The 24,427-nt window shown below is 53.5% G+C and overlaps 1 pseudogene; it reads left to right on the top strand.

The window, feature by feature from the left end:
* Window positions 1–448: 448 nt before the first annotated feature.
* LOC146174819 (uncharacterized) lies at window positions 449–17,415 on the top strand (annotated as a pseudogene).
* Window positions 17,416–24,427: the final 7,012 nt, after the last annotated feature.

The raw sequence follows: 24,427 nt of genomic DNA, 5'->3' as shown, positions 1-24,427 counted from the left end.
TTTCCCCGGGTCCAAAACGAGATGCTACTTGCCAAAATTGAAGCCCCAGAAACTAAAACTTCTCCCTCACAACCTGCCCCCCAAGCAGAAGCCATGGAGAGCGATGCGGCGGCACCGGTGACCTCGGACTCCTCCGTGGCCATTCTTGAGGCCCGCCTTAACGCCAAATTCGAAACCCTTATCGGGACGGCAATGGAGCGTATCATTGCCAATGTCATGGAGGCCCTTCCTACCATGATCGCTCAACATGTCGCGAATCGCCTCCGCACGTCTCGCCGGGCCGCTCCTCTCAGAAACGTATCCAACCGGCCCTCAAAATTTTCGCGTCGAGAAATTGACATCGAAAAGGAGGAAGATAGCTGCTCCCCCCCCCCCCCCCCAGGAGCTGAATTTCAGCCCCGGTTTGATGGCTGTGGGGTATCTACCTTCCCTCCTCTAACCCCAAAACATGAACATGGCGGGTCAACCTCGGTATAGGCGTTCCCCCTTATCTAAGTTGGCCTCCCCCATCGCTGTAACTCAACAGAACTGCCGAGGGCTGCGGTCTCGCACTAAGCGGGCCGACCTTCGGCTTTTCCTCTCAACTTTCGAGCATATGCCCGCCGTGGTGGCCCTTCAGGAGCCAGGAAGAGGCGCCACCCTAATAAACTATACGACGTTTCAGCAGGACCCCTCGTCTTGTCTATGCAATCATAAAAGTTACACAGCAAATATTGTCGACTTGAACCTCCAAATTGGCTATTACCATGTAATGATGACTCCTCCCCCTCCGCAAGCAGGGCCCACCAGTGCACATTCTAAATGTCTACTGCCCACCCAAATTGCCGAATGTATCATTCTCGGACCTTTTCAGCCATGCGCTGAAAGCTGCGGGTCGGGACCCCCTCTTGATTGCGGGCGATTTTAACGCCCCCAGTCGAGTCTAGGGATACCGCCATGCAGAGACACGGGGACGCAAGTTGGCGGAGCTTGCGTTTACGTTGGGCCTCACTCTTCACACAGACCCCGTCCGCCCAACACGTATAGGTAACTCCGTGACTCGGGATACGTGTCCGGATTTAACCTTTACCCGCAACATTCAGTATGCTGACTGGGTCAACACTGAGAAAACCCTCGGTAGCGACCACGGTATACTAAATACTACAATTCGGACCAGACCATTAGCAAAACCCACAACACAGGCTCTACTCCCAGACTGGTCCAAATTTAGGAAACATTATAACACAGCTACACCTATACTCGAGCAAGGCTACCAGTCATGGTCCGAGCAATCGGTTTCTAGCCTTCGCCCCACCGAAACCAAACTTCAGCTTTCTGAGGCGGTATCAGACGTGGATAACCACCTCCTCCACCTCTGGGAAGCACGGCATTGTCTTGTCCGCCGGTGGCGCCAACAAAAGCATAACTGTAAACTTAAGGCTCGAATTTCAGAGCTCACCCAGCAGGCGGCCGAGTATGCGGGCCTGCTCGCAGACGCCAACTGGGTGGATCGTTGCAACACGGCGGCGCGGGAGATGTCCAGCAGGAACACCTGGCGGCTCTTCCGCGCTCTTATCGACCCAACGCAGACACACACAGAAACACAGAAACATCTACAACGTGCCATACACAGCTTTCAGGGCAACACAACTCAGCTAGCACACAAGTTGCGGGACCAATACTTGTGCACTACCCAGGACCCCCGCGGACCGGCGCACTCTTATGCAGGTTCGGAGAACGCTGAGCTGGATCAGCTGTTCCAGCTCCACGATGTGCGGGCGGCCCTGGCGAAAATGAAACGTAGCACAGCCCCGGGTCGGGACAAAATTACAGTCAAATTACTAGCTAACTTACCCGACCCGGCCTACCAGTCCTTATTGGATTACATCAATTCAATTTGGCTTGGGGACGCGCCACTCCCCATCGATTGGAAGACTGCTCTGGTCACTTTCATCCCAAAAGCTGGCAAGGCTATTAACACGGACAACCTTCGCCCCATCTCTCTAACCTCGTGTGCGGGCAAACTAATGGAGACGATGGTGCGTGACAGATTGTCCGAGTTCATGGAAAATCAACACATCTTCGCAGACTCCATGTTCGGATTTCGCCCGTGTAGGTCCGCACAGGATGTTTTGCTACAACTTAATCGGGACGTTCCTGACCCGGTCGAATTCCCTCACAACGACAGGGTCATTAGTAGTACTTGCGAGCGGGCTAGTTGGCTATACGACTCCGAAGACCTCCGGCGCTGCATGGTTATACACAAAAAACAATACACACACAAGAGAATTGAACCAGGACGTTAACAAATATGATGCGCTCATCTGTGTTAACGTCCTGGTTCAATTCTTTTGTGTGTGTATTGTTTTTTTGTGTATAACCATGCAGCGCCGGAGGTCTTTGGAGACAGGGTCATACTCGCCTTAGACTTGAAAGGAGCATTCGACAACGTTACTCATGAGGTAATACTCACTCATCTTTCACAAACCGGTTGCGGACGCAACGCGTTCAGATACATTCGGCAATTTTTTACAGATCGCCAATCCTACATTAAAATCCAGGACACCGAACATGGCCCGTTCCAACTTGGAACCAGAGGAACACCACAGGGTGCAGTGCTGTCTCCTCTTCAATCTGGCTATGATGCACCTGCCGGCCCAGTTGGGTGCGGTCGCTGGTGTGCAGCATGCTCTGTATGCCGATGACATCACCCTGTGGGCCACGCAAGGTTCTCTTGGAGATATTGAGGCCAACCTGCAGCAAGCGGCAACCATAGTGGACCGTTATGCTCGCCGCTGCGGCCTTCAATGCTCCCCTCAAAAATCTGAATTTGTACACATACGCCCCTCACCAAAGTGTACAGCCAAAATTGAGCTCTTTTTAGAGACAGGATCAATTCCTGAACGCACAGAAGTCCGGGTACTGGGACTCTTCATTCATCAACATAGACGGTCGGACAATACCTTGGCAAAACTCCGTAAGGTGGGGGACCAGGTGGGCCGCATGGTCCGCCGGGTTTCTAACAAACGTGGGGGGTTGCGGTGCAAAGACGCCTTGCGGCTGGCGCATGCATTCGTGACCAGTCGAATCTTGTATTCGACTCCTTACCTCCACCTTCGGAAACAAGACGAGGATGCACTCGAAGTCGTCCTGCGCAAAATTTTTAAGAGAGCCCTAGATCTCCCCGTGAACACCTCCAACCAGCGTCTACTGGGCCTGGGCATGGTGAATACGTTCCGGGAGATCCGAGAGGCTCACTTAACTAACCGATACACACGTCTTTCTAAGACACTGTCGGGTCGCCGCCTCCTTGCCCGGCTACACATCCAACATATCACCCTTATGGAAGATCGTGTACGCCTTCCTGTCGAGTGGAGATGCGCCCTCCACGTACGCCCTCTTCCTAAAAACATGACACGTGAAGACCACAATGGCCGGCGCCTGGCGCGGGCGGAAGCCCTGGGCCGCCAGTATGGGTCGAAACCCGGCATTTACTACGTGGACGCCTCCGGCCCCCTACCATGGGGGATGGTCACAGCCGCAGTGGTCCACCAGTCCAAAACTGTTAACGGGCTTACATTTCGCGCCCATGACATAACCCACGCGGAGGAGGTCGCCATTGCGCTGGCAGCTACTTACACTGATTTTAAAACAATTATCTCCGACTCTCGAGAGCCCCGCCGGGGTGGTGCAGTGGTAAGACGCCCGACTACTGTGCCGGAGTTCCCGGGATCGAATCCTGGCCTCGGCGGCTGCGTTTCGATGGAGGCGAAACGAAGTGGCGTCCGTGTGCTGTGCGATGTCAGCGCACGTTAAAGATCCCCAGGTGGCCGAAATTACTCCGTAGCCCTCCACTACGACCCCCCCCCCCCCCCTTCTCTCTATCCACTTTCACTCCCACCTTCATCCCTTCCCTTACGGCGCGGTTCAGGTGTCCACAGAGCAAGTGTGACAGATACTGCGCCTTTCCCTTCCTATGAACCAAAACTAAACTAACTCTCGAGGGCCTGTCGGAACGTCGAGCAAGGCTGGGCGCCATACTTAGCCTACCGACTACTTCAAAATTGCACCTATACCGGGGACCCCGCTTACCGGAAAATAGTATGGGCTCCTATCCTGCTCATATGGGTCTCGAGGGGAATGAGGCAGCCGACGACGCCGCCCTCGCGCTCTCTTTCCGGGCTTCCCATCTCGACCCCCTAGATCAGGATCTCGAATTCGAACCTTTTAAAGACATTGTTCTTTACTATCAATATTGCCATAGCTTTTACCCTCGCTCGAGTAAAGGTCTATCTAAGACGGAGGAGCGGCTTCTACTCCGTCTGTATACCAATACTCTGCTGTGCCCGGCAGCACTAAAACATTTTAATCCCTCCTTCACGGGCAGTTGTCCGCACTGTGCGGAGAAGTCTTCGGACATCTACCACATGGTGTGGGCTTGCCCATCCAACCCAGCTATTCCTCCTCACCCCACCCCACTCGGGAGGACTGGGAGGTGACCCTGCTCGGCTGCTATGACCTGCAGGCCCTAAAGGCCTTGGTCGAGCGCGCCCGGGCAGCAGTCGACATCACTGTGGTCCCGTACTGGGGACTCCACCTAGTATCTGTAAGGGCTGGGTATTCAAAGATCTGGCCCAAGCATACATTCACCCCTTTTAAATCAATAAACGTTTGTCACCACCACCATAAGGGAGCTGCATTGTAATATTCGCTGATGGTGGCGCGAAGAGATGGCTAGCCCCCGGTGCAAGTGGCGTTGACCTACCGTCCCAGCCCCGTAGGGCCAGGAACAGCCACCCTTCACCACCTCCAACCTCTGTAGATACTCTCCTTTTATGTTCTGTGCCTGAGGACGCAGGATCGAATACCGGCCGCAGCGGCGGCATTTCGATGGAGCCGAAATCAAATCGTCTGTGTGCTGTGTGGTGTCAGAATTTCCGGAGTCCTCTACGGCGTTCCTCCTTGCCTGAGTCGCTTTGTTAAACCACCTAAACCAAACCAAAACAATGATTAATACAAATACCAAAACATGAACTTGACCTGATTAATTGGACTTCAAGACTCCAGGAGCTTCGGTCGGGGTTCGTTATGAGCGGACGTGTGATGCATGAGCTCCGTTGAAATTATCTGTTTTGGCGGATTGGAGCAGTGCATCATCAAATGTTCATGATCAGCGGGCTCCCTTCTGCACTCGGCATCGCCAGGAACCTCCAGCGAGCGTGTGAGTGACTTTATTTTCGGCGTTGAACCTGTTGGACTCCTCGTAAAGCGGGACAAGTGCTAACCCCAACAGCCGTGGAGACGCAGGGTAGCGACTGCGGATGCGCGGCGTGGAGTTCGCGCAAAACTGAGCAGCGTTCGCTCAAAGCCAGCCTGTAGCTCTGCCAATGGAGCCTTCCTGGGCGTCTCGCGGCAGGGCTCGCAAAAGCAAGGCTGAGGTCACCACAGCCAGGAGAGCCCTGAGCGCGTGCCGCCCGGCGATTGAAGAGTGCTCCGATCTGCTTCAGCAGTTCCTTGTCGCTGCACAACGGAAGATGCTGGCGACCCAGTCAGCGGAGGCCGCCAAGAACGCACTCCGCTCTTTGCGCTCGTCCAACATCCCGTCTGCTGTCGTCACGCGACACGGGCTAAGTGTATGCGCCCCCGATCAAGCCTCGCGCGGCGCACCAGAGACAGAAAATGCACAACCAGACACTGTAGTTCCCACTTCAGTGCACAACACGGCGTCCCAAGACGAAGACGCAGGTACCGCAATGGATACTTCCGTGTTGCGCAAGATGCGGCGTTCGCCCAGCCCCAGACGAAGCGACACTGACAGTCTAGAGGCAGCAGGTGGCAAGAAGGAGGCCCACCGGCCCCCTGATTCTGGCTCCCCCCGCTTAACCCCACCGGAGGGAATTGCAGGCCCAGTAGAAGCCGCTCCAGTCATGGGCATATCCAGCACCCTGCCTGCTGGAGCGATGCCTTTGGTGCAGCAGGAGCGACCGGCAACCTCCAGCACCTGCTCCACGGCGGAGACCAGCACAAAACGGCAGCTGCCTAGCGCGTGTGTCCAGGCAGCAGTGGACCCCACCAACCTGGTGCCTTGGACAATCAAGACAACCAAGGCCCAGCGGCGCCGTCAGGGGGCCCTCCGTAGGGCTGCGTCGGCTGTGGTGGCCCCCACCGCGCTGCCACACAAGACGGTGCTTTTCCGCCCTGCAGTCCGGGGTACTGGGTTCACCAGAGAACAAGGCTGGGACCTGGCGGAGGAGCTTCATCCACTTCCTGGCGTGCTAGCAGTGAACGTGAACACGCGTCGCAACGTAGTGGCCGTAGACGTGGCCAACGAGGGCGATTTCAATGCCCTCTTGGCCACAACGGTCATCCGTGGCCTGCCCGTGCGGGCCAAGGAACCAGTCCCGCTCAACGAGTGCAGCGGGCTGGTATTCGGTGTCGACACCCGCCGCACGGCCGAACAGCTCCTTGCAGCGGTGGACTCTGCTGTGACAGTGAAAGCGGCCTCATTGGACGGCAGCACCCTGAGGCTCAGGTTCGCCGCTACTGCCCCGCCGCCACATATATCCATCCACGGCCGGGTCTTGCCGGTCCGACCATGTCGTCCTCGCCCACTACAGTGTGCTCGGTGTTCTAGCCTGGCCCACGCAACCGAAGCCTGTCTCGCCATGGAGCGTTGTGCCCGTTGCGGCGGGCCACATCCAAGTGCGGAATGTGCCAGAGCCAAGCCGCGGTGCTCAAACTGTGGAGGCCGCCATGCTGCCACGAATCCAGTCTGCCCTGCGTGGCAGAGAGAGAGGCACGTGGCCACTATCCTCGCGACGTCAGAAGTGCCCCTCTCCCGGCGGGCCGTTCGCGCGGTTGTCTGTGAGGGAACTATTCCTTCGGGTGGCCAGCAGCACCAGCATGCTCCCAGCTATGCGCAAATGGCCTCCCGTGGCGCGCACCAGCGCCCGCCCCAGCAGCCCCGACAGGACCAGGGACCGCGCCAGCAGCAGGGGCGTCAGCAGCGGCCATGCCAGCAGCAACGCCAGCAGCACCCCGGGGGCTCCCAGACCACAGCTCGCACCGCACAACCCATTTTCGGTGCGGGCAACATCCACGCCACCTCTCCGGACGAGCGAGACAAAAAGATCGAGCACTGCTTAGAAGCAGCAGGCGCCTCCTTACAGGATGTCCAACATCATGGCTAGTCGCCGGACACCTCCCCGAATTCCTTCCATCCTGCAGTGGAACGTCGTTCTCTTGCCGCGCGCTATTCAGAGCTGCGCTTACGGGTGTCTAACGAGTCTCCTGAGGTTGTAGCGCTGCAGGAGACGTACGTTCGTGCACAAGAGGGGGACCCTCAAATGCGGCTGCCCGGCTACGTCGGATACCACTCCCCGACAACCTGTGAGGAGGTTACATGTGCTGCAGTGCCGTGCAGTGATCCCCAGCACAAACCAGGGAAATCTCGGTGCGCGGTTTATGAGCGGCGCGATGTCCAACATGTCCTCGTTGACTCGGCGGCGGCGACGAGTGATGTGCAGGAGTGTGTTGTTGTTACAGTCCGCATACGTGGTGTGGACACGTCTGTGGCTAGTGTTTACGTGCGCCCAGCTGTGCAGTGGAATGCCCAGTGGTTCAGTGCAGTCTCTTCGTGTTGTGCCACCCGACAAATCATCCTCGGAGATTTCAATGCCCATCATTGTGCGTGGGGAAGTGCCCGAAACACCGCGCGAGGAGACGACCTACACGCCATGGTAACACAGCTGGGACTCACACCGCTGAACACCGGCGAGCCCACCTTCCGGCGACGCGGCACACCCGGCTCCTGCATAGACGTTGCGTTCGCGTCCAGCAGCATCGAGGCGACCTGGAATCGCGCACCATCACTTTGGGGCTCTGATCACTTCTCTATCCTCCTTGAGCCCACTGCCAAGGAAGCTCGCGCCACGCGCACTTACTCCATTGTCAACTGGAACCGCTTCCGCAGCGAAGTAGAAGCCGCAGCTATGTCCGGCGCGGATTTCTTCTCCAGTCTCGTCCGTAGCGCATTCGCAGCCACTCGCCGCGTAGAGGTTCGGACAGGGCAACCAACGCCCGACAACAAGCTGCTCGACCTGAGACAAAAACGCGACAAAGCTGAGCGACGAGCACGGCGGACGGACCGACCAACCGACTGGACAGTATACAATCGGCTGGACGCAGCAGCGAGGCGGCATTCCAACAAACTTTACCGCCGACAGTGGGCATCGCTCTGCAGGAAGATGGAGGAGGACTGTAGCTCGCGGCGGCTCTTTACCATCCTGCGACGCATCACAACGCCACAAGCGAACCCGCAGCCGCTGGCCGCTCTCGCCATCTCTAGCGGCCTTAGCTACGAGGAGCTAGCTGAGCGGTTTGCGGACCGCTTTGCACCGCAAAGCCCCGTGAACGCAGGCAGCCAAACTTCACCTGTGAGTCCCGGAGACAGAGCCAGCGCTCCTACCCCTGGTGACCTTTGTGATGCCCTCTTCACAGTGACAGAGCTCAACAATGCGCTACAGCGCTGCCACCGTCGCTCGGCGCCAGGGCCGGATCGGGTGACCTACCAGATGCTGCGCAACCTGGACGCAGATCAACGGCTGGTTCTCCTGCAGCAGATCAACCTAGTGTGGGAACGCGGGACCCTCCCGGAGGACTGGCGCACGGCAGTGGTCTGCCCCATCCTCAAGCCAGAACGCCCACCACCCCAGCTCGCGGGATACCGTCCAGTGGCGCTAACATCTGCGGCTGGTAAGCTCATGGAACACATCGCTTTACATCGCCTTAACGAGCAGGCTGCGGCGGCGGATTTGTTTGATGAGCAGCAGACGGGCTTTCGCGGAATGCGGTGCACTGCGGATTCCATCTCCGATGTTGTCAGCGCGCTCGAGCACGCGAAGGCAGTGAGGCAGGTTGCGTTGCTTCTACTGCTGGACGTGTCGGGCGCGTTTGATAACGTCTGCCGCGCTCCCATTCTAGCGACGCTTGAGAGGGCTGGCGTGGGCGGACGCTTGCTACAATACGTTCGGAGCTTTTTCCAGGCGCGCTCCATGCGCGTTCGCGTGGGGGGGGTGCTCTCTCGGCGCCTCGCCTGGTCGGGCTAGGCGTGCCGCAGGGCTCTGTCCTGTCACCTTTTCTGTTCAATGTGGCGATGTCGGTGGTGCCGGGCTGCCTGCCTGCAGGCAGCCGGCATCATGTGTACATCTCCATATACGCATATGACATTGCTCTGTGGTGCCTGGGACCGCCGGGCGAGACAGCACGGGTGCGTGCGTGCCTGCAGGCAGCTCTGACGGCGGTGAGCGACTGTTTGCGCGGCCTAGGTCTCTCGCTCAGCGCGGACAAATCCGTCGCAATGGCCTGTGTTCCGAGCTCGCGCAAACGACCACCGCCGCTCACACTGGACGGGACCCTCTTGCCGTGGCGACGTTCGGTGCAGGACCTGGGGTTGGACATAGACCAGCGCCTTTCCTTCCGATCCGCGGCGATCAAGGCCTGCCTGCAGATGAAGAGAACCACCGCCGCCGTACACAGGCTCACTGCTCGAGGCCAGGGCATCTCCCAGCAAGCAGCGTTACGGCTGTACAACTCCGCGGCTCTGGGGGCAATACTCTACGCGCTACCGCTCGTCACACTGCGCAAACCATGCTGGAAGAAGCTAGAGGTCGAGCATCGCAAGGCGTTCCGCATTTGCCTCGGCCTTCCTCAAAACTCTCAATGCGCAGCTACTTTGGCCGAGGCAGGTGCGTGGCCTTTACAACTTCAGGCCACGCGGCGGGCACTCCGACACATCGATCGCCTACAGCGCGCAAAGGACGGCGGCCCGCTATTACATCGGTTGCGACATCATCGCCACTCGCGCATGGGAGCGGCACTGCTCGAGTACGAGCAGCTCACCAATGCAACGCCTCCCTACGACCTATTCTCGCCCTGGCCCGCTGCTACGGAGGTTCAGCGAGAGATTGTCGGAATCGCGGGGAAACGCACCACACCGCCCTGTGCAGTGCAGCAGCTGACCAGAGCCGTCATCTACGAGGAACTCCAACACCACCTCCTCGTTTACACCCACGGCTCCGTGGCCAGAGACAGTTGCTCGCTAGCAGCGGCGGCTACCATCCCCGCGCTGCAACTGCACAGACAGCTGCACCTGTCATACCTGGGTTCTTCCACCACGGCGGAGCTGCTGGGCCTACGCCTAGGCCTGGATCTACTGCTTGAACTGACTCCGCCGCCACCCAGGTGTGCCGTGCTATGTGACTCCCGCGCTGCCCTCAGCCGCCTTCGAACCACCGGCCGGGGAACTCCGCTGCTGTGCCAAATTCGCGCACGTCTCAAGCACTTGGCGGAGCGTGGCTGCGCTATACGGGCACAGTGGATCCCCGGGCACTGCGGCATAGAGGGCAACGAACGTGCCGACGAGCTCGCGACCGCAGCACATGAACTTCCTCCTAGCGATGAGCAACTCGCTTTGGAGGATGTGCGTGCGGTAATCGACGATCACCTCCGGACGCAGCACCCCGACCCACGCATCGCAAGAGGTGAGCGCATTCACAGTGTCAGCGGCCGCTCGCTGACTCGGCTGCAACGCGCAATGATCCTCCGTGCACGCATTGGATGTGTGTGGCCTGGGGAACGACGGATGCGCCACGGACTTGCCAATAGTGACGTGTGTGACGGCTGTGGCGAGGTAGAAACTCTCGAACATCTTCTACTGCGCTGCACCGCGCTAGCCGAACCACGACGTGAGTTGCTGGCGGCTTACAGAGCGCAGGGGGTAATCCCGGACAGCGTAGCTGTGCTCCTGTGGCCACCGGGCTGTGCGCGCGCCCACGAGCGAGCTCACGTGAGCTTGTGTGAGTACATCGAACAGGCGGGCTTGATGACCCGCCTATTTCACCTCGCCAGATAGTGCGCGCTGGGACTGAACGCTCCACGTGTGCTATTTCCCACAATAACGGCTGATCGCCCACGACAGCCGTCAGTGTTTTGTACAGTGTGCAAGTGCGTGCGTAGTGAACAGTTGCCTGGACGTGGAGCTATTGCGGAGGCCCGCCCGATGTGCCGAGTACTCAGGGACCTAAGACATTTGCGGGTGGGCCTCAAGCAAACTACTGTATACTGTACCATAGTGTATATATTTCTTTTATTTTTACCTACTCTTTTCTTTCTCCCTATCACTCACCTCTTTCATTTCCTCTACCTTCTCCTCGCTACCCCTTTATTTTCGCCGCCCCAGTTCAGGTGCTTCAGATATAAGATAGCAGATACCGGGGCTGGCAAACATCTTTTCTTTCCTTTTGTACATACAATAAATAACCACTACAACAACGACCTGATTAACTGTAGATATATCCACCCTTTCATGAGTGTCCACCGAAAAGTATACCGCGCCACCCTTTCCATATTTCCTGTTCACACTGGCACTCTCGGGCCCCGCCGCAGTGGTGCAGTGGCAAGACACCCGACTACTGTGCCGCAGTATCCGGGTCGATTCCGACCGCAGGCGGCTGTTTCGATGGAGGCGAAACGAAGTGGCGTTCGTGTGCTTTGTGATGTCAGTGCACGTTAGACATTCCCCCGAATTACTCCGGAGCCCTCCACTACGACACTCCTTTCTTTCTTTCCGTTTTCACTCCCGCTTTCCTCATTTATATTATGGGGCGGTTCAGGTGTCCACAGCAACAAGTGTGATAGATACTGCGCCTTTCGTTTCCTATGAACCAATTATTATTATTATTATTATTATTATTATTATTATTATTATTATTATTATTATTATTATTATTATTATTATTATAAAATTCTCGGCTATGTTTCGATGGGGGCGAAACGAAGATGCTTGTTTGTTTTGGTTTGGTTCGTAGGGTTTAACGTAACAAAGCGGCCCAGGCTATGAGAAATGCCGTAGCGAAGGGCTCCGGAAAGTTCGGCCACCTGGGGCTCTTTACGCGCGATGAAGCGATGTTACTCCCCTGATGGGGCTGGGACAGGTAGGTCACCGCCGCTTGCGGCGGGGGCTTGCCTGCCACCGAATGTTTATCCGTTGTAGGCCGTCATTGCACTCGCCACCGCTTCGGTGGTGGACGACGGCTGTTGTTGCGGTGCGCGTCTTTCTCTCCCTCTTCCTTTTCTTTCTTCTCTATTTTCTCTTCTGTCTGCCCCCAGGTGGTCGAAATTACTTCGTAGCCCTTCACTACGGCTCCTCTTTCTCTCTTTCCACTTTCACTCCCACCTTCCTCCCTTCCCTAACGGCGCGGTTGAAGTGTAAATAGAAAACAAGTGAGGCAGTTACCGCGCCTTTCCCTTCCTATAAATGAATCGGTTTTTCTCTTCTGTCTGCACGAGACAGCGGAGGTGGCTCAGATACTGAGAGTATCAGGCCCGTGCATTTTCTTTTCCTTCTTCCTACAGCCACAACAACAACAACTGACATCGCACAGCACCCGAACGCCATTTTATTTTGCCTACATGCAAAACGCAGCCGCCGCCGGCGGGGACAAACCTGGGAATCCGGCACGCTTCGGTACAGTAGTCGCGCATCTTGACCACTTGCACCACCACAGCGGGGGAAACGAAGTCTTCCGTGTGGTGTACGATGTTTGTTGTTGTTGTGGCTGTAGGAAGAAAGAAAAGGAAATGCACGGGCCTGCTACTGGCTGTAGCAGAGCCAACTCCGCTGCCTCGTGCGAACTAAAACTGATTTATTTATAGGAAGGGAAAGGCGCGGTAACTGTCTCACTTGTTTTTCTGTGGACACCGCAACCGCGCCGCAAGGGAAGGAAGATGGAAGTGAAAGTGGAAAGAGAGAAAGAGGAGCCAAAGTGGAGGGCTACGGAGTAATTTCGACCACCTGGGGATCTTTAACGTGCGCTGTCATCGCACAGCACGTGACGCCTCTTCGTTTCGCCTCCATTGAAACGCAGCCGCCGAGGTCGGGTTTGAACCCGGGTACTCCGGCACAGTAGTCGGGCGTCATACCCCTGCACCACCCCGGCGGGGCCTCGTAAAGTAGAGAAGAGAGAAAGAAAGACGCGCGCCGCAACAGCCGTCGTCCACCACCTAAGCGGTGGCGGTTGCAATGACGGCCTACAACACATAAAATTTCGGTTGCTGGCTAGCCCCGCCGCAAGCGGCGTTGACCTACCTTCCCAGCCCCGTAGCGCGGCCTCCGCGATCGGCTCCGTCGCAGCGCCGTGAGGGAGCCGATCGCGGAGGCCACGCCCGTAGGGCCAGGAGCAGCCACGTTAAGATCCCGAGATGTTAGAAATTACTCCGCAGCGCTCCACTACGGCTGAAGAGGAGGTGGTGAAGGGCGACAGTTCCTGGCCCGACGGGGCTTGGACGGTGGGTCGACGCCGCTTGCGGTGGGGGCTGTTCGGCCACCGAATTTTGTATTTTGTGGGCCGTCGTTGCACCCGCCGCTGCTTCGGTGGTGGACGACGGCTGTTGTTGCGGCGCGCTTATTTCTCTCCCTCTTCCTGTTCTTTCTTTTCTGTTTTCTCTTCTGTCCGCGCGAGGCGGCGGTGGTGGCTCAGCCGCAGAGCCGGTTGCGGGCCAGTGCATTTTCTTTTCCTTCTTCCTACAGACACAACAACTCCACTCCGGCTCCTGCTTTTCTCTTTCCACATTCACTCCCACATTCTTCCCTGCCGTTATGGCGCTGTTCAGGTGTCCACAGAAGCAGGTCTGACAGATACTACACCTTTTTCTTCCTGTGAGTCAGTTAATATTATTACTCTGGTTGCTTCGCGATCTAAGTGTTGGTATAGCTAGGATCGGTTTGGAGGAGGTTGTAGTGAGAGGCAACATGGCCAAAATGCCACTCTCACACATACTTTGGGCTTGCCCTCGGGATGCATTCCCGCAGGTTTACAGTTCTCGAAGTAAGACCAGTGGGAGGCTGCATTGGTCAGCTTCCACTTGGATACACAGATCCGGGTCGTGATAAGAGCCATAGAAGTCGCCGAGCGCCACGGGCTCATAGCCACTTGGAGCTATAACCCCAAAATATTGGACTACTTCCTCCCAACGGAAATGAATTTTATCCTCCTCTCGTTTCTCCATTGATAATGTCAGTCTTTCATTTGGAGGAACTTCGAATTCTGCGTACGTGCTGTCGAAACCTCCCACATAGCTTGCCATGCGGCAGCCGGGGGAGCTTTGCTTACTATAAGCATTCTCGGCCGGTAGCCTGTAAACCGAGCGAGCCATTGTTTCTGCGCAACCGCATCAATAAGCGCTTTGTTGGTGGTGAAATACCTTTATTAACCCGAAATGAGCGGGAACAGGGTTGTGCGAATGGATCAACCTTTAAGGTGCTGGTCACGAGCACTAAGCGGGGTCTCTAGTACAGGAGCCCAAGGGCCTCGGCCGCTGTCCGGGCGCGCTCCAGCAAGGCTCGAGGTCTCACTTTCCAGGCTGAGGAGGAACAGTCTTTCTCAGATGCCGGGGAGTGCCCGCTATCCTTTCGTGACATCCTTACCTACCACAGCAAAAATAGGAGGACTTACGCACCCCCTGCCCCGAATCGTACAATAACACAGGCTGCTCATTGGCGCAAGCTACAAACACGCACAGCCCCATATCCTATCCTTCTCCACACCCGCTTTCCTGACCAGTTTTCTTCTTCCTGCAAGCTCTGTGGCAAATACACACACTACTTACCTGTCCCTTATTCCCTCATATTCCTTCACCAGAGGTGGCCCTAGATTACATGGGGAAGCTACTCACCAGTACCTCCTATAAGGGCCAGTGCAAGATTATTACATGCGCTCTCGCTCGGATAGCGCTCCAAGGGCTTTCCTTTGCTTTGTAAGAGGGCCCTCCGTACATAGAGGGGGCTCTCAAATGCCGTGTAGGAAGCAACACCCCCACCCTCTGTAAGGAGGCTATGGTAATACTGGCAGTACATGTTTCTACCACCACCACCAAGGCCTTTTGGGCCTGTAGGTCGGAGCAGCCAAGTAGGATCGCGACAGCAGGGCTGTAGCGGCAGCAAGCAAATCTGCAAGCACAGCAGTACACAGCAGCACTTAAAAAAAGACAACACGCCATTATTTGACTTCTGATACGGCTATTTGAGCTTCTGTTTAGGAAACTGTACCACTACAAAATTGTGCAAAGGAAAACGCGAGAGGGGTATATCAGACAAGAAAAGGTATATTCTGAGAATTGCGCGAGCGCAATACTGAGTTTTGCCAACCAACTTTAACGGTCCAAGCACGTTTCATGATGCTGCTGCGCCACGATCACAACCGTTCGCAAGGAGCGAGTAACGCACTAGCGAATGCACTTGACAGCAGTCGCACAAAGGCAAAAATTGTCGCGGCAGTTCCGCAGAATTGGTCACTAGTATCACCTCGTTGCAATCAGAGTGCTGGAATGCCACACTAGATGCGCACGGCACAATTAACTAGTCCTCGTCGCAGCTGGAGTAATCGCTGTTGTAGCAGGGGTTTTCCAGTCGTCTTGTGATGTGGCTCATCTCTTCTTGCTTGGTGTTCACGTAGAAGTAAAACATAATCTTGTTTTCCAGCGCTATTCGCCGCAGTTCGATGTGCTTGGCAGAGTCTTCTTGTTGGTTCTCCAAGGCTCGCATATGTAGGCTTTCCAAGGCGTTGATTGTTCGGTCGAGGAGGGCAATCTGCCGAAGGGCATCGTCGATCCGCTTTCGAAGGGTAGAAATACGAAATAAATGCCGGTCAGTCCTGGTGGTCGGCTCGATATTTCCTAGCGGTGACCCCATTTTGCGACAGGTCTTTTTCCTCTTCTTTTGCTCTCTGTGATGTGATGTGCTAGCTCGCTGAGAGAGTCGAAACGCCAAATCATAGCCTCCTCTATATAAATGGCTAAGGCCAAACATTTTTAAGTCCATTAAAGGAGTTAATGTTTTCTAGTCATACGTCGAGTGAGCACCAAGAAGAGAATATTTCATTAGTTGGAGAATCGAATGGGTCAGGAATTTCCAGCAAAAAATGTCTTTAAAAGAGAAATAGGTAAAAGGCGGCCATCACTATAAGAGCCGGAAACTACGTAGAAACGAGGGCAATGGAACCTTGATAGGATAGGAAATACAATAATTTCTCTAGGAAGGACTTATGCTAGTAGCAGAAAAGGTCCATCTTCCTTCTTCTATGGAACCTTGAGTATGCCAGCTCGACGGCGGCGAGGGTGGGTGGAACGCCCTCGTGTTTCCGCCTGTTGTGGCGTGTTGGCTCCCGACGCGTCTCAAGCACTATAGAACGGATTTTGCACGTTTTATGGAGAATCAGTAACCGCACCCGCGGAATACAGGAAGACGAAACTCGGTAATTTGTAAGAGCTTTTCTCGCCTCCCGCATAATGTACGGGTTGCTTATCATTCTGGTAGCCGTACTCGGGTGCTCACTGTCGACCGCTTACTTAACAAGGCCAAACTCTGTCAAATGACTTCCAAGGTGCACACACACACCTGATTGCATTCAAGAGCTGCAGCAAGCTCAGTGACATGTATCATCCCTACTGAAAAAAATGTATGAGGCAATAACCTCACAATTTCTCACACAATCTCACTCAATTCATGTAACAAATCACATACAAGTCGCATATAATTGCATAAGGTCTCATAGTTTCTTGCACATTATCATAAATTATGTACGATATTTTATGATAATGATGTGCACCGTATGAGAGTCTATGCGATTAGATGAGACTTTATGAGGTTATTGTCCGGTAGAACTTGGTTTTTCAGTAGGGCAGTGCTCCTCAATATGCACGCCCACACTCAGCACAGGAGACTTGGCGGCACAAACGCCGGACGGCACACAATCTTGCTCCTCGGGCACGATGTACCACACACGTTGCCCAGTTTAGCCAGCAAGACGGCGCCATGGGATATCGCGCAACTCAGTGAGGATGGGCCACTTCCACAACATATGAATGCGCATCAGCAACTGCGGCGTCAGCCTTATACCAAGAGGCATGCTAAGGCTCACTCCCCTGAACTGAACGTGTTGTGTGCACGGACTCCCGAGCTCTTCGCGAATGATTTTGCGGACGTTGGCGAGGCCAGCACCACTAGGGCCAGGTGAGGCAAAGCTCGAGACGTTGGGGTAGGTGCCCAGTCGCTGAAACCTGTTCGTTCTCGTGGCCAATGCGCACTCAATGTTAGTCGCTTCGGCCACGAAACTGGCTACTGCAATCGGCGGATGGCATATATATGACCGCCAAAAACCTAATTTCGAACGCCCCGCATCAAGGCGCGCACTTTTATTTCCCAGTAGCCTGTGGGTCTGCTCAAGCACGTATGCGTGGCACGTTCTCTACAAAGTTTCTCACACTTTCGGTAGGTCCCTGAATTCGAGCTTGGAGGAGATCTTCGGCATGCTGTCGCCGGTGCTGGTTCGCGAACGTGCGTACCAATTCATTTTTGTCCAGCTCCTAAGAGGTCGTTGACCGATCGTGGTTCTCGAACCAGTACCTCGCCGTTGCCTCCAGAGAGAAGTAGATGTTCTGCAGGCATTGATCGGGGGTTCATCCGTTGTGACGCGCAACCATTCGTAATGTTGGACGCACTCTTCATCATCGTCCAGGCCATATCGCCACAGAACGGGATGACAACCCTCAGGGTCAACAGCACGTAGGTAAAGGTGTATCCACACGACGGACCACGGACCTGTTTTGGTCCGCGGACCAAGCGTCACGTGACGTTCCACTTCCGGTTTTTGAGGTCCGCGGACCGGAGCGGGCGAAAATGGCTGGGCATTTTTCTCGGACCGCGGACCACGGACCTGGCGGCGTCTGTGAGCGGAGGAGGCGCGTTTGTGCCCGATTAAAGCGCATGAGCTCGCCCACATCAACAAAGTGCACTTCGAGCATATTTTGAAGAGCACCAAGTAACATAGGCAGTGTCTAGAGTGGCGTACGACGGTGTTTTTATGCAGCCTTCGAGTACCACGCACCATGGTACGTGCAGCACTACGTACTGCTGCCACGTCACGTCCCGGACAAGTGTTTTACAGCGGCGTGTTTAGTGAGAAGTGTCAAAAAACATCGGGCCCCAGCTACATCATGAAAGAGAAGTTCCCAAATGAACACGTGCTACGCCAAATGCCGCGAGTTTGCCTTAGTAGCGCCGCCGCTAGCGCGGTAGACGACGGCGCACTGGCCCTAGTCGTCACTAGGCCTATAGATTGTTTCGCATCGAAGCCACCGCGAACGCTGCTTTCGATTTGATCAGCACTGCTGTAAATGGCCTGCCCAGTGTAAAAAATAAAAAAAGGTCTACCTACTGTCTTGTAAAAAAAAAAGGATACGGCCATATATGAGCCAGGCCTTAGCAGCGGAGATAGCGTACAAGAAGGCCGGGTGAGCCAGCGCTGCACATGCGCGGCAGCTGTTATGCAGAAACTTGCTTGTTATCAAAGTGATTCTCACGAAGTGGTCAGTTTGGATACGAGGCTTGTTATTCTAAGAAAGACTATTTCACTACGCACGCTAGTGCAAGAGATATCCGCCACTGCCGTAGCACGCCTCGACGCGGCGGTAGGACGATGCTTGAGCGCGCTATTGACGCCTGAGTCGGAAGCAGCTCCACGCACGGTGTTATAAAAATGATTAGGATATTTGTAACCGCAGCTTCGTTATGCAACTGTTGCGCGCTGTGCAGCAGTGGTGAGCTGCTATTTGCGTTACCTGCGGCTAAGTTCGGTCCTCAGTTAAGGCGTCCGCGTATGTTGATGTGGTCCTTATTGATCATCTTCATCTTTGCGTCTGGAATTCAACGGATTAAGTGGAATGCTGTCAACTCAGGTACGTTCTTAGGGCTGCACATTAGCGTCCATCCATGTTTATATGAAGCCCCTATAGATGAAGGCCGTACCTGAATATTGCCAAAATGCACGCCAAATTCGGCATTGTGAAATAATGTAAAAAAAAAAAACGGAGGCAGTGTCCAACGAGCGCATCGCGAAACGGCGAGGTAAATAGCATATACCTTTGGCCGGCCTCGTGGTCCGGCTTGTCGGCTGCTATTTTGGCCCGCCGTGTGGATGCTGTCGCGGGCCGGACCTAGCCGGACCATGCGCGATCGACACCACGTGACCGGTCCGCGGCCCAGTCCGTGGTCCGTCGTGTGGATACACCTTAATCCGCGCAGCGCCGCATTATCAAGTTGGTGCGGCTGGAAGGCCATGATGACGTTAGCCCTGGCAGTCTTCCCTTCGGGCAAGAGTTCGAATTCCGGAGCTCCTCGCTGATGTCGGCTAGCGTGGCTTTCAGGCTTTTCCACAGACTCTTAGAAAATTTGGCGGGCTGGACTTAAGACCGGGCTGGAATTACTTGTAGGCTAGGCTGCATGGTATTCGTTCCCAGCGCCTCCACCAATGTCACGTCATAGCCTAAGGATAGGACGACAGTAGGGACCGCAGGTCACCAGGGCGGCAGCGGGAACCAGCGCGACGGCCGGGAGCCGCAGAAAACGCAGAAAGGACCACCCGCACCAGCGTCTTCTTTTTTCAAAAACACTTGAACTGCCTCTTCGGCTACAAAATTGCCCATCATGCTTTGGTATACACACGGCATTCAAGGCAGACATCAGCAGTAGCACTGCAAGACATAATTACAGCAAGATTAACGCCCGCCCGGTGCGTTTTTCTAGATTTAGTCAACGCCCTGCCCGTAGTCCCACCTGCGACTGCGCACCTCGCCTCCGTGACATCATGCATGTTTCGATCTACAACTCCGGTGCAGAGGATTACTGCAAGCAAATTTAATCCCGCAAACTATTCTATTGCGTATGCATTTTAGTTTATGGACTTCACTGTGTACCAAAAAACATATAGGTTTACTGACTTCCTTTTTTTTTGTGTTCTAGTTTTTAGGGACGCACCCGGAACTTCCGTTGCTGCAGTTTTCGGGGAATGGCAATACGTTCCCGTGCAGCCCACAGAAGGAAGCACACATGTGAGCAACGAATGTTAGCCCTGCTGCAGTCACGCAGTTGGTCAGAAAATGTACGTTCTAAGGTTGAACCCGTTGTGTTTTTATGTGTTGTGTTTTTTACTGTGGGATTGTCCGCGAGTAAGACAGAAAGATTTTATATTTTCCTCCACTGCGATATAGAGAGTTGTTCTGACGTGTTTACAGTGACCAACACAGGCATCATAGGACTTGAACGATCACATGTGCCATGGAGCGCGGCAGAGGTGTGCATTTGTGTTGGCAGCTAGCATCGCATCCGGTTTGTTTGTAATCCTCGAAGGTTCGTGGCCACCGTCGGTCTGTGTGGACAGTTTCCTCTGTAATATGCGATGTTACGTGATCCATGGGTAAGGTTACAGTGGATAAAAACACTGACATCACTTCTAACAAATTGGAAAGCTTGAAACAGATTTCAGAGGAGCTTGAATTTTTCTATTTTAGTTTTTCTCTAGAAGGTTTGGGGGATATATTTCCATTTAATGGCCATCGCAATGAGTTTTACTTGGCTTGTCTGAGGCTAGACGAGCAGACCCTGTGCTTTAGTAGCCGCGCAGAGGGCTCGCAGAGCGGCCAGAGTTTGTCCATTGCAAGTTGTTAATACTTTTTTACGTATTTCATGCTTATAAATCAATTCACTTTGATCGCTCTCGATATGCCGTAAGACATGTAAACCCGAAGAAAAGGAGAACGGATAAAAGGAGCTCATCTCCTCTGCGGTGGTCTGCATGCCTTTTCTCACGTTGTCAACATTCTTGCTGCCAGCCATTCCATCGTCGCAAGGTGGAGCGCGTACATTATCTGCGCCAGTTGGTTGACCGTATCACTGCCCACGGGATTTTCATGAACAGTGCGAAGAGTTCATTCGGTGTATCCCATTCTTTACTTCCCTATAGTCGCCACGCCTGCTGAATGTCATTCGACCTTCCGCCTCCAAGGTAGAAGAGATCATGGGTTTTTAAGTACTTCAAGTACTGCCGCAGGCTGTGTCCTCAAAGAGCGCCTGGCAGCCTTTGGCATTATTCTCCTAATGGATAACTCCTGCACAGACGCGTGACAGCGTGCTTGGCCAGAAGTTACTCGCCACATACAATCTGTTAAAAGTACAGAGTTCAGGGGACCTGCTCCTAAGCCGTGTAGTGGCACTCCTTTAGTATTTGTAAAAGTCGTTCCCGTTGGAGTGGGTAGAAGGAAACCTCTTTTGTGTTTAGGAGATTAAAAAGTGTGAGAATGAAATATAAACATATGATTGGTTCAGAGGAAGTAACACTCCTGTGCTCCAAACTTTTGACAAAGACCGTAGCTTGCCGTTCGGCACTTCTGTCACCTTCTTGAAGGTCATGCCTTCACCACATTTACCGACCATGATCCCGACCACTACGACAACCCTTACACACGGTGGGAAGTTCAACAGCTGAAATATATGTCGGAATTTGCTACCGACATTCGACACCTCAGTTCACCGTCCGCATTTCTGCTGTCGCCACCAGTCATGCGGCACACTGTGTGTCATCCGATTTCATTTTCCTCCTATCGCTGATGCTACTGGCCTTCAGTGTGCGCGATTGCACTATTTTCAGAACGGAAGACGTTACTGTGACCTTCGATACCTTCACGGGTCTTCCCCGACCATATGCGCCTGGTTTTTTTTTCGCAAGCATGTCTTCGAAACCCTCCGCAATTTAGCCCAACCTGACATTCGCGCCATGCGAAATTCCTGGGCGTCTCGTTACTCGAGACTGCGAATGAACGCTAATGTTTTTGGTTGTGTGAACGCTTCCGCCGCTTGTCAACGAGTCAAGGTTCGCTACCGCCCCGTTTCCCCTGCCACTTCCACCTTACGCCTGTTTTCACAAGGTCCATATTGACCTGGTCGAACTCTCCCCACCTTGTCAGGTACTGCCCAGTCGAAAAAAAACTACAGCACTGTGTCAAAAATACGACAAAATATCCCGTAGTTCTGTCGTAACCATCAGATTATTCTGTAGTTCTGTAGTACTTTTCTGTAGTTCTGTAGTTTTTATGTAATATATTTATGTTGTCTGTAGTTCTGTAGCACTTTTCTGTTGTAACCACAGAAATTGCTGATGTTACTACAGAATGTTCTGTTGTCACAATAGGTTTCCCGTCAAAAACCGAACAGAAATTCTGTCGTAACATCAGAAAATTTTCTGTGGTTTTTTTCGACTGGGTGCTACACATTTACCGGCGTTTACAGGTACATCCGTTGGCCTCAAGCCACACCACAGTCAGTTATTCATCTACCATTATCACAGACTGGGGCTTCAAGTTCAAGTAGTCTCTGTTCGCTCAGTACCTTCACCTTCTCGGCATGACTCGCCTGCGGACTACCGTATAGCATCACCAGAACAATGGCGTGGTCGAACGCATCCCCTCAAGGGTACGCAGACCACCCAAGCATTACTAGCAGCAGAGCCGATTCAGCGCCTGCATTTCACCTTATTTACTTTCACTGCATCTTCAAGTGATATATGCGCAGTTTGAGCTTGCTTATGGCACTTTCATACACCCCCATGCTGATCTCCTGGACATTTAACCATCATATGTTCATCCTAGCGATTGTTTCCCAACCACCTATTTACCGTCGTTTGCTGAGCCACCCCGTCAAGTCTCCCCGAATCTCAGGACTGATATCCATGTTTTTGTGCAGCAAGACTCATCGAGCCCCTTCAACCACTTTACCTCATAGCACATTACCTCATACCACACTTTGCCGGCCGACACCGGCTGGCACTTAGTAATGGCTGAAGCTCGCCTAGTTTCTCAACGACGCAACCTCTCCTTACACACTTGGTCTCACCGCTGCCATTACGGCACTCCGCCGAGTTCACTGGAACTCTGACATTCGTCTCACTCGGCGCCCTGGTTCCCACTTGCGGGGGAGGGGGATGGATGGATAACAACTTTTATTGTTCATCTCTACAGGTGGAGGACAAAACATCTTTATTCATTTAGTCAGCGGAGGGACCCTCAGTCCAGGGTCCCGTTGGCCGTGGCTGCAGTAACAGCGCGGCGAGCCAGTCATTGCTGACGCTCCGGGCAGGGGTCCTGCAGGGCGGCCTCCTAATCTTTCATGCAGGAATGGTGGAGTGGGCTTAGAGAAGGGACAACTTGGCACGCCCAAACCATGTGGTAGAGCGTTGTCCGCTCACCGCAATGTGGGCAGTCAGGGGAATAAAGGGAAGGGTACCAGAGGTTTAGGAGAAATGGGTGATTCGAGTGCGCGAGCAACACTGAGGGTAATCAGCCGATCGGTAAAAGACGCTAGGGTCGGCTCTCGGAGATGGATATAAACCAAATCTATTCGAGTCCAGCAGACGGCTGGTTTAGGTCTCGTCTCTGTCAGCGCTATGCAGTGTCCGTACTTGTAGCAACAGCTTAACAGCTCGTTCGGCCGAAACGCCGTCGGCGTCGTAGTAATAGTTGTAAGCTTAGCTGTTGTCGGAAATAATCGAGGACTGCGTAAACAATGTGTCATGGTAATTTGTAGCAGTAGCAGCAGTTGTAGTCAGCACTGCGTGTCCGAAAAATTGGGGACTGCGTAAAAAATTGTATTATGGTAATTTGTGATTCCAGTGTTTGATGGTTTGTTATAGGCGACGACGTGCTAATGAAATCATTGTAATAATTTATTGATGAAATGAAGAAAATAAAAAAATCTAGAAAAAGAGACTCAACGCAGTCAAAATGCTAAAATAATAAGCCAATGACTGATGATGCTAATTAAAAAGTTTAGAGCGCGTAATTGATTAATTAACTAAACAATGGATAAATTGTAAAAATTGGAAAAATGGGCTTCAACCGTATGAAATCGCCCAGATTAGAAAATCAATAACTGTTAACGCTAACTAAGAAAATATAGAGTGTGTAATTGATCAAAAACTTTATTGAAATAACTAAGAAAAGTATAAAAAATTGAAAACGAGGTTACAAAAGTGCCAAAATGGTCAGATAAAAGGCCAACGCTTGCTGACGCTGAGTATATGTGTATCAAAAACTATACAAAAATCAAAAACTTTAAAGCGCAGTAAGTGAAAAACAAACATTATATGTGTGGTGGAACGCAATTCCGTCAACGGTGGTGTCTCCCGGCGATACACTGAACGCAAACAGCGCGTTCCGCTGAAGGCGTAACGGAGCGCATTAAGTTTTCAGAAGCGGCGTTCGAGCTCATCGGTGACGTCATCGCCTGGCACAGGCTATGAGAAAAATAAAATAAAAATGCTTTAGGAATTAAACTAGATGAAAAACATTGTCGATCAAGTTTGCTAGCGCGTCATATCCCGTAAAGGCGGAGCTTAGGTGTCCCTCTAATCTTATGATATGCTACTGCTATAAGATTGCTGGTCAAACATATCCCGGCACGGCTTCAAGCCGTCGCCATCAATCTGCATAGGTTTTTAAAAGAATCGCATGCAAACGGGTACAAATGTCAAAACGTTCGTACCCGCTTGACGATCCTTTACCT

Source organism: Amblyomma maculatum, chromosome 11, assembly GCF_055883805.1.
Source record: "Amblyomma maculatum isolate TAMU_Amacu chromosome 11, ASM5588380v1, whole genome shotgun sequence".
In the NCBI taxonomy this organism is placed as follows: Eukaryota; Metazoa; Arthropoda; class Arachnida; order Ixodida; family Ixodidae; genus Amblyomma; species Amblyomma maculatum.
The sequence above is the reverse complement of the archived record's forward strand: the minus strand, read 5'-3'. Positions and strand labels throughout refer to the sequence as shown.